Raw genomic sequence first — 14,182 nt, 5'->3', positions numbered from 1 at the left:
CTAAGCACTGAGATAGATACAAGCTAATCAGGTTGGACACACTCCCTGCCCCACGTAGAGCTCACAGTCTGAATCCTCATTTTACAGTGCTGCAGTGCTTACTATACAGCCTGGAACACAGTGTTTAACAAATACTCTTTTTAAAAAAATAAAGTAGAGAGACACAATCCCTGCCCTCAAGGAATTTGCAATCTAGTGGATTGTAATCTTAATAATGATAATTGTGATGTTTAAACACTTTGTGCCCAGGACTGTATTAAGCCCTTAAGTAGATACAAGATCCCCTCTCAGGGTTGTGCCTGGAGAGTTTCTAGTACTCTACTAGTCATGACTACAGGAGGAAGAGTCAAGCAGAGGCATACCCATTCCATTCCTAGCTTGGGCAGTGGCTAGCAAGTGGAAGGCAATCTGCTACAAGTCAAACTCACCTGTGATGGGCAGCAGCGATAGGAGAGTTGAGGGCAGAGACTCGTTTACTGAGTGGAAGGAGGCAATGGAAAATGGCTTCTGTATTTTTGCCAAGAAAACTTTATGGGTACACATTCAGAACGATTGCAGATGGAAGTGGGGGGTTCTGGGAGAGATGTGTGTATGACATTTCTATGGGTTGGGGGTAACTCGACAACATAAGACAACATCAGATACAAAATAATTATGTTTGACACAGTTCCTGTTCTACAGGGGGCTCATGAGCTGAGTAGGAAGGAGAATGGTTATTAGAAGTCCCATTTTATGACTGAAAAAATAGAAGCACAGGAACTATAAGTTCCTTGTGGGTAGGGATTGTGTCTACTAAATTGTTCTGTGCTCTCACAGCCTAATACAGTGCTCTTCACACGGTAAGTGCTCAATAAATACAATTGATCAATTGATTGACTTGCTACCCTGGAGTTCAGGTTGTCCATCAGTTTGCATCATAGGTTCTGTGGGAACAGATTGTTTAGAATCAGTCTCTACTGGTTTAACACCTTCTTGCCCTGCAAATTGGCCAGCTATAGCCCAGGCCCAGAGTTGATGTGGTTATTTCAGTCTGAAAATACAGCTACTGTTCCTGGTGCAACACTGACTAGGGGCTTAAATCGCTGCAGGGAGGAAAATGAAGAAAGAGCTGAAACAGGGGCCAAGGCTGAGAGGGTAATTGAGTGGACCAGGCAGGACAGGAAACAGACGATGGAACTTCTTATTTTTCAACCTGGCGCCGAGCCTGACAGAAAAGGTTGTAAGGTTGATTGACGATGATGGGCTTAGCAGTTAAAACAGATTAGCCTCCTGACTTGTTGATGACAGACCCTCCAGGATTGGCTATTTTTCCCCACCTCCCTCTGGAGGTTTGTGGGTAGCTACAGACTTGCAGAGTCTGTGAGATTTGTCACAATGTTAGGGTTTTGTGCCTTTTAATCCCAGTTTTGTTATTCCTTTGGTGCTGGAAGATGGAATTTTAAGTTTTGAAAGAAGAAAAACTCAGACACTTGTGTTTCTGGTTTGCTGCTTAGTCTCTGCAGAGCTCTGTCATGTTCGGCTCAAGTCTCCCCATGCCTCAGGAGCCTACAATGGTTGCCCAACCACTTCCTTTGTCAAGCAGAAACTCCTTTACCATCAGTTTTAAAACCCTCAGTCAGTTCTCCCCTCGTATTCATTCATTCATTCAATCATATTTATTGAGCACTTACTGTGTGCAGAGCACTATACTAAGTGCTTGGAATGTACAATTTGGCAACAGATAGAGACAATCCCTGCCCAACAACGGGCTCACATTCTAAAAGGGGGAGACAGACAGCAAAACAAAACAAGTAGTCAGGCATCAATACCATCAAAATAGATAAATAGAATCATAGATATATACACATTAATAAAATAGAGTAATAAATTATATATGCAAATATACACAAGTGCTGTGGGGAGGGGAAGGGGATAGAGCAGAGGGAGGGGGTAGGGGCAATGGGGAGTGGAGGAGGGGCAGAGGGAAAGGGAGGGTTCAGCCTGGGAAGGCCTCCTGAAGGTGGTGAGCTCTCAGTAGGGCTTTGAAGAAGGGAAGAGAGTTTGGCGGATGTGAGGAGGGGAGGGCATTCCAGGTTAGTGGTAGGACATGGGCCAGGGGGCGACGGTGGGACAAGCGAGAACAAGGCACAGTGAGGAGGTTAGCGGCAGAGTAGCGGAGTTTATGGGGTGGGCTTTAGAAAGAGAGGAGGGAGGTGAGGTAGGAGGGGGCAAGGTGATAGCTTTGAAGCCAAGAGTGAGGAGTTTTTGCTTCATGCAAAGGTAAACAGGCGACCACTGGAGGCTTTTGAGGAGGGGAGTGACATGCTAGAGCATTTCTGTAGAAAAATAATCCAGGCAGTGGATTGAAGTATAGACTGAAGTGGGGAGAGACAGGAGGATGGGAGATCAGAGAGGAGGTTGATGCAATAATCCAGTCGGGATATTATGAGAGATTGTAACAGCAAGGTAGCAGTTTGGATGGAGAGGAAAGAGAGGATCTTGGCAATGTTGTGAAGGTGAGACCGGTAGGTTTTGGTGACTGATTGGATGTGTGGGGTGAATGAAAGAGCAGAGTCAAGGATGACACCTTGGCCCCTGTTTGTGGGCTTGAGAGATGGGAAGGATGGTCGTACCATCCACGGTGACAGAGAAGTCAGGAAGAGGACAGGGCTTGGGAGGGAGGATAAGGAGCTCAGTCTTGGACATGTTGAGTTTTAGGTGGTGGACAGACATCCAGGTGGAGATGTCCTGAAGGCAGGAGGAGATACGAGCCTGGATGGAGGGGGGGAGAACAGGAGAGGATATATAGATTTGGGTGTCATCTGCGTAGAGATGATAGTTGAAGCCATGGGAGCGACTGAGTTCACCAAGGGAATGAGTATAGATGGAGAACTGAAGGGGACCAAGAACTCACCCTTGAGGAAAGCCTACAGTTAGGAGATGGGAGGGGGAGGAGGAGCCCGCAAAGGAGACTGAGAATGAACGGCCAGAGAGATAAGAGGAGAACCAGGAGAGGACGGAGTCCATGAAGCCAAGGATGGACAATGTGTTAAGGAGAAGGGGATGGTTGACAGTGTCAAAGGCAGCTGAGAGGTCGAGGAGGATTAGGATAGAGTAGAAGCCATTGGATTTGGTGAGAAGGAGGTCAATGGTGACCTCTGAGAGGGCAGTTTCGGTGGAGTGGAGAGGACGGAAGCCAGATTGGAGGGGGTCCAGAAGAGACTTGGAGTTGAGCAATTCAAGGCAGCGAGTATAGACGACTCATTTTAGGAGTTAGGAAAGGAAGGGTAGGAGGGAGATAGGGCAATAAGTGGAAGGTGCAGTAAAGTCAAGACTGATTTCCTACTGCAAACCAGTTCACATACTCCACTCCTCTTTACTCCAGCCTACTAACCTCAATCTCATCTATCTCACTGCTGACCCCTCACCCTTGTTTTCTCTCGGACCTGGAACTCCCTCCTCCTTCATATATAACAGAACATTACCCTCCCACCTTCAGTGACTTACTAAAATCACATCACCTTCGAGAAGCTTTCCCTGACTAAACCCTCATTCCTCTTACTCCCCCTCCCTTCTGGGTCACCTATGCACTTGGATTTGTATCATTTGAGGACTTGGTAGTCATTTCATTCTCAGCCCCACAACACTTATTTATCTGTGGGTAGGGGGACATGTTCACCAACTCGGTTGTGTTGTACTTTCCCAAGTAGTTGGTACAGTGCTTTGCTCATCATAAGCACTTAATAAATACTAGTAATTGGTGTTAAAGAATTCCTTGCCTTCTCCTCTCAGGGGCAGTTCTGTCAAGTTACAAAATTCTCCAGTTTTCTTAGATGCTGCTTGTGAATAAATATCTTCTCCCCTTTGGCATATATTTCTTTCTTACTCCCCTGCCTCTTTCTCATCACTGATCATCAGTGGCCTTTATTAAGTACTTACTTTGGGCACAGCACTATACTACGCACTTGGCAGAGTACAATAAAACAGAGTTGGTAGACATATTTCTTGCCTACAACAAGTTTATACAGTCTAGAGGGGAAGACATACATTAGTATAAATAAATGTATATGTAAGTAATTTATAATATATAATTTAAAGATATGTACCTAAGTGCTGTAAGGTTGAGGGTGGGGCAAGTATCAAATGCCCAAAGGCCACAGATCCAAGTGCGTCTGGTTGTCCTACTTCTCTTCGTCTGCATGCTGGAAAATAGCAGTTGAAGAGAATCATTATGAATTTGGGAAACCTGGTGTAGATCCATGAAGCTAATCCTTAAGTATTTGGATGGATATCAAAGACAACAATCATTACAAGATTCCTTCAAATGTCCTTGAGGCCATTTTGGAGCTAGAACATTGGGTAGGATGGGCCAATGTTCAGACCTAGTTAGAGCGTGGTTCATGTTTGTAAGAAACCACACAGTAAGCGCTCAATAAATACCATTGATTGATCGATTGATCAAGTCATCAGTCTCCTCTGTTGCAGAAATAATCTTGCCTAGAAGTTGCAGGCTGGACCTGACCCTTCTAGTCCCATGAGGCTAGGTTTTTGGGGGATTTTTTTGTATAATACACAGCCTCAGGTAGCATTGGATTTATGGACTTTTGAAATAAAATAATTTGATTTTAGGATTCAATTTAACACCTAAATACTTGGAAGAGAATCTGTGAAGGATTAGTAATTTATTTCTTACGGCCTTCATGGCTTAAATAAAAATGGTGATTAGTATAATTCAGGATAGAGAAGCAGCATGGCATAGTGGATGGAGCACGGACCTTGGAGGCATAGGTCATGGGTTCTAACCCCAACTCCACCACTTGTCATCTGTGTGACCTTGGGCAAGTCATTTAACTTCTCTGTGCCTCAGTTACCTCATCTGTAAAATGGGGATTGAGATTATGAGCCCCACATGGGACAAAGGACTGATTAGAGTGTATCCATCCCAGTGCAAAGTAGAGTGTCTAGCACGTAATAAGTGCTTAACAAAAACCATGATTCTTCATTATTATTATGTGAATACTTATGAAAGTAGGAGCTGGACAGCTCCTATTTACGATTCTCATCAGTAACTCATTTAGGTGCTATATGGATTTCCATATATATAAATTATAGTTACGGCTTGTTGTTCATGTTCAAAGGGACAAATGATTTGCTTTTATGTAGCAACTATCAGAAGTGAATTATTCAATATTCATTACTTGTAGGTTATAAAGGAATCTGGATTTACTTAGAATTTTCCTCCCCTTGTCACTGTAGGACATGCTTTAATGTTCCCCTTCACAGAGAATTTGTGGAAATGACTAATTGTATGTTTTGCATATTTATAAACACTTTGATATTTATTAATGGGACATTTCAGGGTAAGATTACCATTTTTCTCACATCATCCTCATTCCTCACAGAAAGGCTGACGTGTCAGGTAATGCAAACTAGAAACTGATTCAACAACAAAGGCAATTATTGACTATACAGAATGGAAAAGGGGGGCACTTTTATCCCCCAGAAGCTCTGTTAGTCTGACTTCCTGTGGAATGGTGGTTGTTCGATCCCTGAGTGGTTTCATTGCTCTAGTAACATTTCATCTGATTGGACACAAGACACAGTGCTCAAGGCTAAGAGAGGCCACACACAGGAGATGATGTCTCTTCGATGCTTCTTCAAATTACCCTTGACCTAAGATGAAAATGATCTTGGGATCACCTAGCTGGACCAGAACTCGAGTTATCATTGTGGTGCTCCATAATGAGAGTTGGAGGGGAAGAACTCTAGCCAAGAGGAAGTCTATTGACCTAGAACAGAGATAATACTGTGGATCCACAGGGGTAGGAGGGAAACTAATGAATTATTGTAAAAAAATAATTCAAAACATGATCCTGGTGACGAGGGTCACTGGTGAGTTCCATTAAGGGTATCTGATGAGGGGAACTTGTGATCGAGATGCTGAGGATGTGTCTGCTCCTGGTCCCTTGATAAATTGCATTCTTAATCAATTCACTTTTTTGAGCACTTACTGTATGCAGAACACTACTAAGTGCTTGGCAGAGTACAAGATAACAGAGTTGGTAGATACGTTCCCAACCTATAGTGAGTTTACAGTCTAGACTGTGAACTTCTTGACTACATCTTAACTGTACTGTACTCTCTTAAGTGTTTATTAAGCGCTCAATAAATACCACTGATTGGTCCTGAAAGACTGAACATTTGGAATGCTCTTAGCGATAATCAATTAATGGTATTTATTAAGTGCTCACTGTGTGCAGAACACTGTACTAAGTGCTTGGAAGAGTGGAAGAGCCCAGACTCTGGGCCAGAATTTCTTCATGGGCTTCCTAACGAGGCACAAAGGAGTTGAAAATAATAAAAATAATTGTGGTATTTTGTTAAACACTAACTTTGTGCCAGACACTGTACTAAGCGCTAGAGTGGATACCAGTAAATCGTATTGTACACAGTCCTTGTCCTAAATGGGGCTCACTGTCTTATTCTATGTATCTCTCACTCACAGAAGGGGGCCATGGAGTTAATCCTATACAGGAAATCATCTGTGCTAACACAATCCTCCATCCAAAGGTCTCAACACCTGTTGCTACCCATTTTCCCTCTCTGGTTCTTGAGGACATCATTTTAGCAGCCTGGGACGTGAGCATCTGTTGGATGAAGTGCTGTCTCTCCTCCCTGCAGCATGGTGGCAGAAATGTGAATTCTGATTGAATATAGACACCCCACCCCTCACCCCAACCCTTCTTCAACCAACAGTGTTGTACTTACAACACAAAGGCATGTCTAATGGCAAGTGATCAAACGCTGCACATCAGGATTAACTAGTTCGCATTGGTCATGGCTAAAGAATTACAAAGTGTCACTATTTCTATTATTATCTGCCACAATTTTGGAGGAGGCTACAGTCATTTAGGGTTCTTCCTCTGATTGTCACAGGCATACATGATTTCTCTCCTGGAACTTTCTCCTGAATGCTTTAGCTTTCCTGCAGGGGAGACAGAAGCCTGGCCTCTTGATGGGCAGGGAGAATAGAATCTGAGCAGAATCTAAACTGTAAGCTTGTAGTGGGCAGGAATCATGTCCATTATTATTATTATTACTGTGGTAATTGTTAGATACTTACTATTTGCCAAGCACTGTTTTAAGTGCTGGGGTAGATACAAGTCAATCAAGTTGGACAAAGTCTCTGTCGCACATGGAGCTCATACTTTTATTCTCCATTTGAGAGATGAGGAAACTGAGTCCAAGGGAGGTTAAGTGATTTGCCCAAGGACACACAGCAGACATATGATGGAGCTGGGATTAGAACTCAGGACCTTCTGAATCCAGGCCTGTGCTCTATCTACTGCGCCACACTGCTCCTCTGTACCAACTGCTTCTTCTACCAACTCTGCTGCATCATACTCTCCCAAGCGCTTAGTAATTGTGGTATTTATTAAGTGCTTACTATGTGCCAAGCACTATAGTAAGAGCTGGGGCTCACAGTCTAAGTAGGAAGGAGAACAGAGATTGAATCCCCATTTTGCAAATGAGGGAACTGAGCCCCAGAGAAGGGAATTGACTTGCCCAAGGTCACACAGCAAATAAGTGGTGGACCCGGAATTAGAACCCAGGTCCTCTGACTCCCAGGTCCGTGCTCCTTCCACTAGGCCAACAGTGCTCTACAAACAGTAAGAGCTCAGTAAATGTCATTGATTGACTGGGTAACAGCAGCAAACACTAACCCTTATAGTCAGTGTGTGGACATTAAGATTTAGAGTCATGGGCATGGTTTTAAGGAAACAATATTTTTAGGAGCTGTGCAGCCTTCTGGCCTGTCAGCTGTGAACTAGCCTGGCATTTGCAGTCAATCTATGCATCTTCTCCTTCCTCAAACAATGCCTAGTTCACTTCTCCTATCAGTCAGTCAATCAGTGGTATCTGTTGAGTGCTTACTGTGTGCTTAGTACTGAGCACTGTACTAAGAGCTTGGGAAAGTACAATACAGCAGAATTGGTGGACCTGATCCTGAGACTCTAGAAAGCTCATAGAGTTTCCTGGACCATCTGCACTGATGAGGGTTATTGTAATTTACAAACACACATACACCTGTTCCCCTCCTGCCCCACACCAATTCTCGTCCACATAAGAGCAGATTCAAGGGTTGTGGTAAAGCTGTGTTGGAATACGAAGTTACTCTTCTTTAATTCCCCACACTGTATCTCAGCCTAATCACTGTGAAGAGGGAACTCATGGTATTCTCCTGGGTTTTTGACCCCAGGGGTCCTTTCTACCCACTTACTAACTTTCTGTGTTTTATAATTGTTCTTCATATTCAAGAAGACATAATATCAGGAAGTTCACCTATGTGAGAGTGTGTATGTGTGCGTGGCTGAAAATGTCAATACAGGACCCTCAACCCTGGCCACATCGGACACACGAAAAGACTGTCCCTTGTTGTGTGATCATGCTTAATGTTCGCAGTGACTGACCCTGGTTTTCTTTTGTCTCCTTGTCTCCTACTTTATGAAGCTTTTAATGGAAGAGGGCCACTGCTTTCCTGAAGGCAGTGTACAGTGCAGGTCCATTCTCAGCAATCGATTCCTAATTTTCAGCTGGGATGCAACCTGATCTGTGCCTTTGTTTTCTTCTGTCCCCTTTTTCTTTCTCAATTTCAGCTCACCATACAGCACCAATTTGGATATACTGCTGCCTCTCACTCTCTTCATGTACCACACAGTGAAGCCTTGTTAAGGTGAGCACACCTGTTAAAGTTACCATTGCTCTCAAATACCACATTTTCCCCAAACCAAGACTAGCCAGATTAAGACACAATCCTTAAGAATCAAGTGCTTGATTTGTAAGTCTTCACTGACACGTATTCTCCTTCTCAGTCTCTTTTGTAGGCTCATCCTCTGCCTCCTACCCCCTAAATGTGGGGGTCCCTCTAGGTTCAGTTCTGGGTCTCCTTTGGCCTGAGAGTCAGAAAAGCCTGGCTTCTAATCCTGACTCCACCACTTCTCTGCTGTGTTACCTAAGGTAAGTCACTTCACTTCCACTGTGGGCAGAGAATGTTCTGTTTATTATATTATATTCTTCCAAGCACTTAGTTTAGTGCTTTGCACACAGTAAGTGCTCAATAAATACAATTTAATGAATGAACTTTTCTGTGCCTAGGTAACCTCATCTGCAAAATGGAGATTCAATACCTGTTCTCCCTCCTACTTAGGCTATGAGCCTTATGTTATTTTTTATCTACCCCAGCACTTAGAACAGTGCCTGGCACACAGTAAGTGCTTAACAAATATGGCAATTATTGTTGTTATTATTATTAGTGCTCCATCTTGGATGGAGTTTTGAAAGCCAACCTGGCCAGTTCCTATTTGACCTCCTTCCCTCCATCCCCACATGCATGAGCATGAGGTATAGAGCTTATCCAGGCTGAAGGAGAATTTGCCCTGAGCTGGTGTGGAAGTGGCTCAGACCTCGCTTTGGGATGAGACTACTAGAAACGGGCGGTTATTTCAAGTATGGGATTCTGGGATTTGCTGGAACAACACTCAGTCATATTTATTGAGCACTTACCATGTGCAGAGCACTGCACTAAGCACTTGGGAGAATAAAATGCAACACAACAATAAAAAGACACATTCCCTGCCCAAAACGAGCTTACAGTCCACTGAGTGAAGAGGACAGTTCATGTACCATGCTGCAGACTCTGCAGCCCCAAATGACTGAGAGAAGCAGCATGGCTTAGTGGATATAGCCTGGGCCTGGGAGTCAAAAGGACCTGGGTTCTAATCCTGACTCTGCCACTTGTTTGCTGTATGACCTTAGGCAAGTCACTTCACCTCTCTGCATCTCAGTTACTTCATCTATGGGGGTTTAGACTGTGAGCTCCATGTGGGACAGGGACTCTCTGCAACCTGATTTGCTTGTATCTATCCCAAAGCTTAGAACAGAGCTTGACACATAGTAAGCACTTAATAATTCTTGATTCTATGATTAAGTTGTCTTGTTTTTGTCCATCTGTCCCCCCCGATTAGACTGGTAAGCCCATCATTGGGCAGGGATTGTCTCTATCTGTTGCCCAATTGTACATTCCAAGCGCTTAGTACAGTACTCTGCACATAGTAAGCGCTCAATAAATACTATTGAATGAATGAATAAATACCATCATTATTGAATGACACATAGAGCAGAGAAGCAGGACTATCAAACCTGACCAGTCCAACTTTTGACTGGTCATTTGTAGATTATGTACATATGTAGATTATGGCCCAGGCCTTTCCTGGGCTGGCCTCTAATACCCTGGCAGAAGCAGACTTTATGCCAAATTTATGCCAGTCAGTATAGTTTTCAGCTGGCCTGTCCCTTATCTGTAGCTGATAAGCTACAGATGACACTGTCCACCATCCCCTCCTCCTCCACACCTTATCTCACCTTGGCTTCACGGACTCCGTCCTCTCCTGGTTCTCCTCTTATCTCTCTGGCCAGTCATTCTCGGTCTCCTTCGCAGGCGCCTCCTCCGCCTCCCATCCTCTAACTGTTGGAGTTCCTCAAGGGTCAGTTCTTAGCCCTTTTCTGTTCTCCATTTACACTCACTCCCTTGGTGAACTCATCCGCTCTCACGGCTTTGACTACCATCTCTACGCAGATGACACGCAGATCTACATCTCTGCCCCTGTCCTCTCCCCCTCCCTTCAGGCTCGCATCTCCTCCTGCCTCGAGAATGTCTCCACCTGGATGTCGGCCCGCCACCTAAAACTCAACATGAGCAAGACTGAGCTCCTCATCTTCCCTCTCAAGCCCGGTCCTCTCCCAGACTTCCCTATCACCATGGATGGCACGACCATCCTTCCTGTCTCTCAGGCCCACAATCTCAGTGTCATCTTTGACTCTTCTCTCTTGTTCACCCCACACATCCTATCTGTTACCAAGACATGCCGGTTTCACCTTTACAATATCGCCAAGATCCACCCTTTCCTCTCCGCCCAAATGGCTACGTTACTGCTACGGGCTCTCGTTATATCCCGGCTAGACTACTGTGTCAGCCTTCTCTCTGATCTCCCTTCCTCCTCTTTCGCCCCGCTCCAGTCTATTCTTCACTCCGCTGCCCGGCTCATCTTCCTGCAGAAACGCTCTGGGCATGTCACTCCCCTTCTTAAACACCTCCAGTGGTGGCCTATCAACCTCCGCTCCAAACAAAAACTTCTCACTCTAGGCTTCAAGGCTCTACATCACCTTGCCCCTTCCTACCTCTCCTCCCTTCTCTCTTTCTACTGCCCACCCCGCACGCTCCGCTTCTCTGCCGCCCACCTCCTCACCGTCCCTCGGTCTCGCCTATCCCGCCGTCGACCCCTGGGCCACATCCTCCCGCGGTCCTGGAATGCCCTCCCTCCTCACCTCCTCCAGGTTAATTCTTTTCCCCTCTTCAAAACCCTACTTAAAACTCACCTCCTCCAAGAGGCCTTCTCAGACTGAGCTCCTCTTCTCCCTCTACTCCCTCTACCACCCCCCCTTCACCTCTTCGCAGCTTAACCCTCTTTTACCCCCATTTCTCTATGCTCCTCCCCCTCTCCCTTCCCATCCCCTCAGCACTGTACTCGTCTGCTCAACTGTATATATTTTCATTACCCTATCTATTTTGTTAATGAAATGTACATCGCCTTGATTCTATTTAGTTGCCATTGTTTTTACGAGATGTTCTTCCCCTTGACTCTATTTATTGCCATTGTTCTTGTCTGTCTGTCTCCCCCGATTAGACTGTAAGCCCGTCAAATGGCAGGGACTGTCTCTATCTGTTGCTGACTTGTTCATTCCAAGCATTTAGTACAGTGCTCTGCACATAGTAAGTGCTCAATAAATACTATTGAATGAATGACATTAAGAACTGAGCCTCTCTCAGACTCAGTTCCTGCCACTGAATTCTGCAGCTTGGTAATACTTGCCTGTGTTCTGGGAGACCTAAAAGGTGAACACAAAGGCTCTGGAGGAAGTTGGGAGTTCAGGTGGTCCCCCAGAAAATACTCCAATTCATGTGGCCTGGACAGATTCCACAAAATGGAGTGTACAATAATAATGATGATGGCATTTATTCAGCACTTACTATGTGTCAAACACTGTTCTAAGTGCCATGGTAGATACAAGTTAATTAGGTTGTACACAGTCCCTGTCCTACAAGAGGCTCACAGTCTTAATCCCCATTTTACACATGAGGTAACTGAGGCACAGAGAAGTGCATAATGATTGTGGTATTAGTTAAGCACTTATTATATGCCAGGCACTGTACTAAGCACTGAGCTGGTTACAAGCAAATTGGGTTGAACACAATCCCTGTCACACACAAGGCTCACAGTCTCAATCCCCATTTTACAGAGGAGATAACTGCGGTGCAGAGAAGTGAAGTGACTTGCCTAAGGTGACACAGCAGACAAGCGGCAGAGCTGGAATCAGAACCTATGACTTTCTCTGACTCCTAGGCCCGTGCTCTACCCACTAAGCCATGCCGCTTGTAACTTGCTCAAGGTCACACAGCTGACGAGTGGCAGAGCTGGGATTAGAAACCTTAGTCCTGATTCCCAGGCCCATGCTTTATCCACTAGCCATTTATTATATAACTCTGTGTGCCTGAGGTAAAACATGTGAGGTCATTTGTGTCTTTTTCTCTAGTATCAGTTGTTCAGTCCACAAGGTCAAATTCCATCACATGATAATTTCCAAAGTGTTTAGTACAATGCTCTCTAAGGGTTCAATAAATACCACTGAGTAATCAATTGATCAAGCGGCCACCTTATATGGAACTTCCCCAGTGAATCGCTGGTATTTCCATCTCCACTCTTACTCTCTTCAGGTAATTATTGTTTGGTTTGGCTAGTGATTTCAGGGGTTTTTTCTTTTTGTTTTTTCAGTAACATTAGCCATTATTTGATCAGCCCTTGAAATGGTGTGTGAAGGGCTGTTGATGCTGAGGTCATTTTCGGAGGTGACAGCCAGAGTTTACCACTTTTATAATAGGGATAGTTCAAAGGTATAAAATGGGGCATTACAGACCACTTAAAAATACAAGTTTAAGGAATCATAAAACGACTCCCTGATTTCAATACGCAGAAGGAGAAACAAATTCTAAAGAAAAATAAAACCTTGAAGTTTTGGAGGTATGTGGTATACGACCATTTATTCATTATTCAATCAATGATATTGATAGCTTACTGTGTGCAAAGCTTTGTACTAAGCACTTGAGAGAGTTCAGCAGATTTGAACTTTCCCTGCCCTCAAGGAGCTTATCATCTAGTGATTGGTTGATTACATATATCTGTATAAATAGGTCCTGCAGCTAAATGTATATTAAAGCTCTTCTGTCTGCATCGGAAAGTAAGTACATATAGCTGCAAATCAACCACTTGATCAATCGCAATTATTGAGCACTTACTTTGGGCAGAGCACCTCAAACTTAATATGTTCAAGACACAACTCATCTCCCCACCCAAATCCTGTCTCACCTGACTTTCCCATCATTGTAAACAGCACCACCATCACACCTGTCTCACAGGCCCATAACCTTGGCCTTACCCTTGGCTCATCTCTCTAATTCAACCCACATATTTAATCTGCCACCAAATCCTGTCAGTAAAAACTTCATAACATTGCTAAAATCCTCCCATTCCTCCCCATTCAAACTGCTACTGTGTTAATCCAAGCACTTATCCTGCCTTGATTACTACACCAGCCTCATTGTTGACCTCTCTGCCTTCCGTATCTCCCCATTTCAGTTCATACTTCACTCTTCTGCCCATATCATTTTTCTACAAAACCATTCAGTCAAACGGTCAATTGTATTTGTTAAGTGCTTACTGTGTGCAGAGCACTGTACTAAGCATTTGGGAGAGTATAATCTAACAATAAACAGACATTCATTCATTCATTCAATTGTATTTATTGAGCCTTGCAGAGCATTGTACTAAGTGCTTGGAAAATACAATTCGGCAACAAATAGAGACAATCTCTACCCAACAACAGGCTCACAGTCTAGAAGTGGGGAGACAGACAACAAAACAAAACAAGTAGACAGGCATCAATAGCATCAAAAATTCTCTGTCCATAATGAGCTTAGGTCTAGATAGGGAGACAGATATTAATATTAATAAATAAATTATGGATATGTGCATAAGTACTATGGGGATGAGAGGGGGGATGAATAAAGGGAGCATTAAGTCCATGTTTC

General features: G+C 44.1%; 1 non-coding gene across 1 annotated transcript; it reads left to right on the top strand.

Annotated features, from left to right (window-relative positions):
• The first annotated feature begins 281 nt into the window (after window positions 1-281).
• Window positions 282-419, top strand: LOC114812411. Its single transcript, XR_003760064.1, has one exon. It is a non-coding gene; the product is annotated as a small nucleolar RNA SNORA7 (small nucleolar RNA).
• Window positions 420-14,182: the final 13,763 nt, after the last annotated feature.

This window comes from Ornithorhynchus anatinus, chromosome 5, assembly GCF_004115215.2.
Source record: "Ornithorhynchus anatinus isolate Pmale09 chromosome 5, mOrnAna1.pri.v4, whole genome shotgun sequence".
In the NCBI taxonomy this organism is placed as follows: domain Eukaryota; kingdom Metazoa; phylum Chordata; class Mammalia; order Monotremata; family Ornithorhynchidae; genus Ornithorhynchus; species Ornithorhynchus anatinus.
Note: the sequence above shows the minus strand (reverse complement) of the source record. Positions and strands in the feature narration are given on the sequence as shown.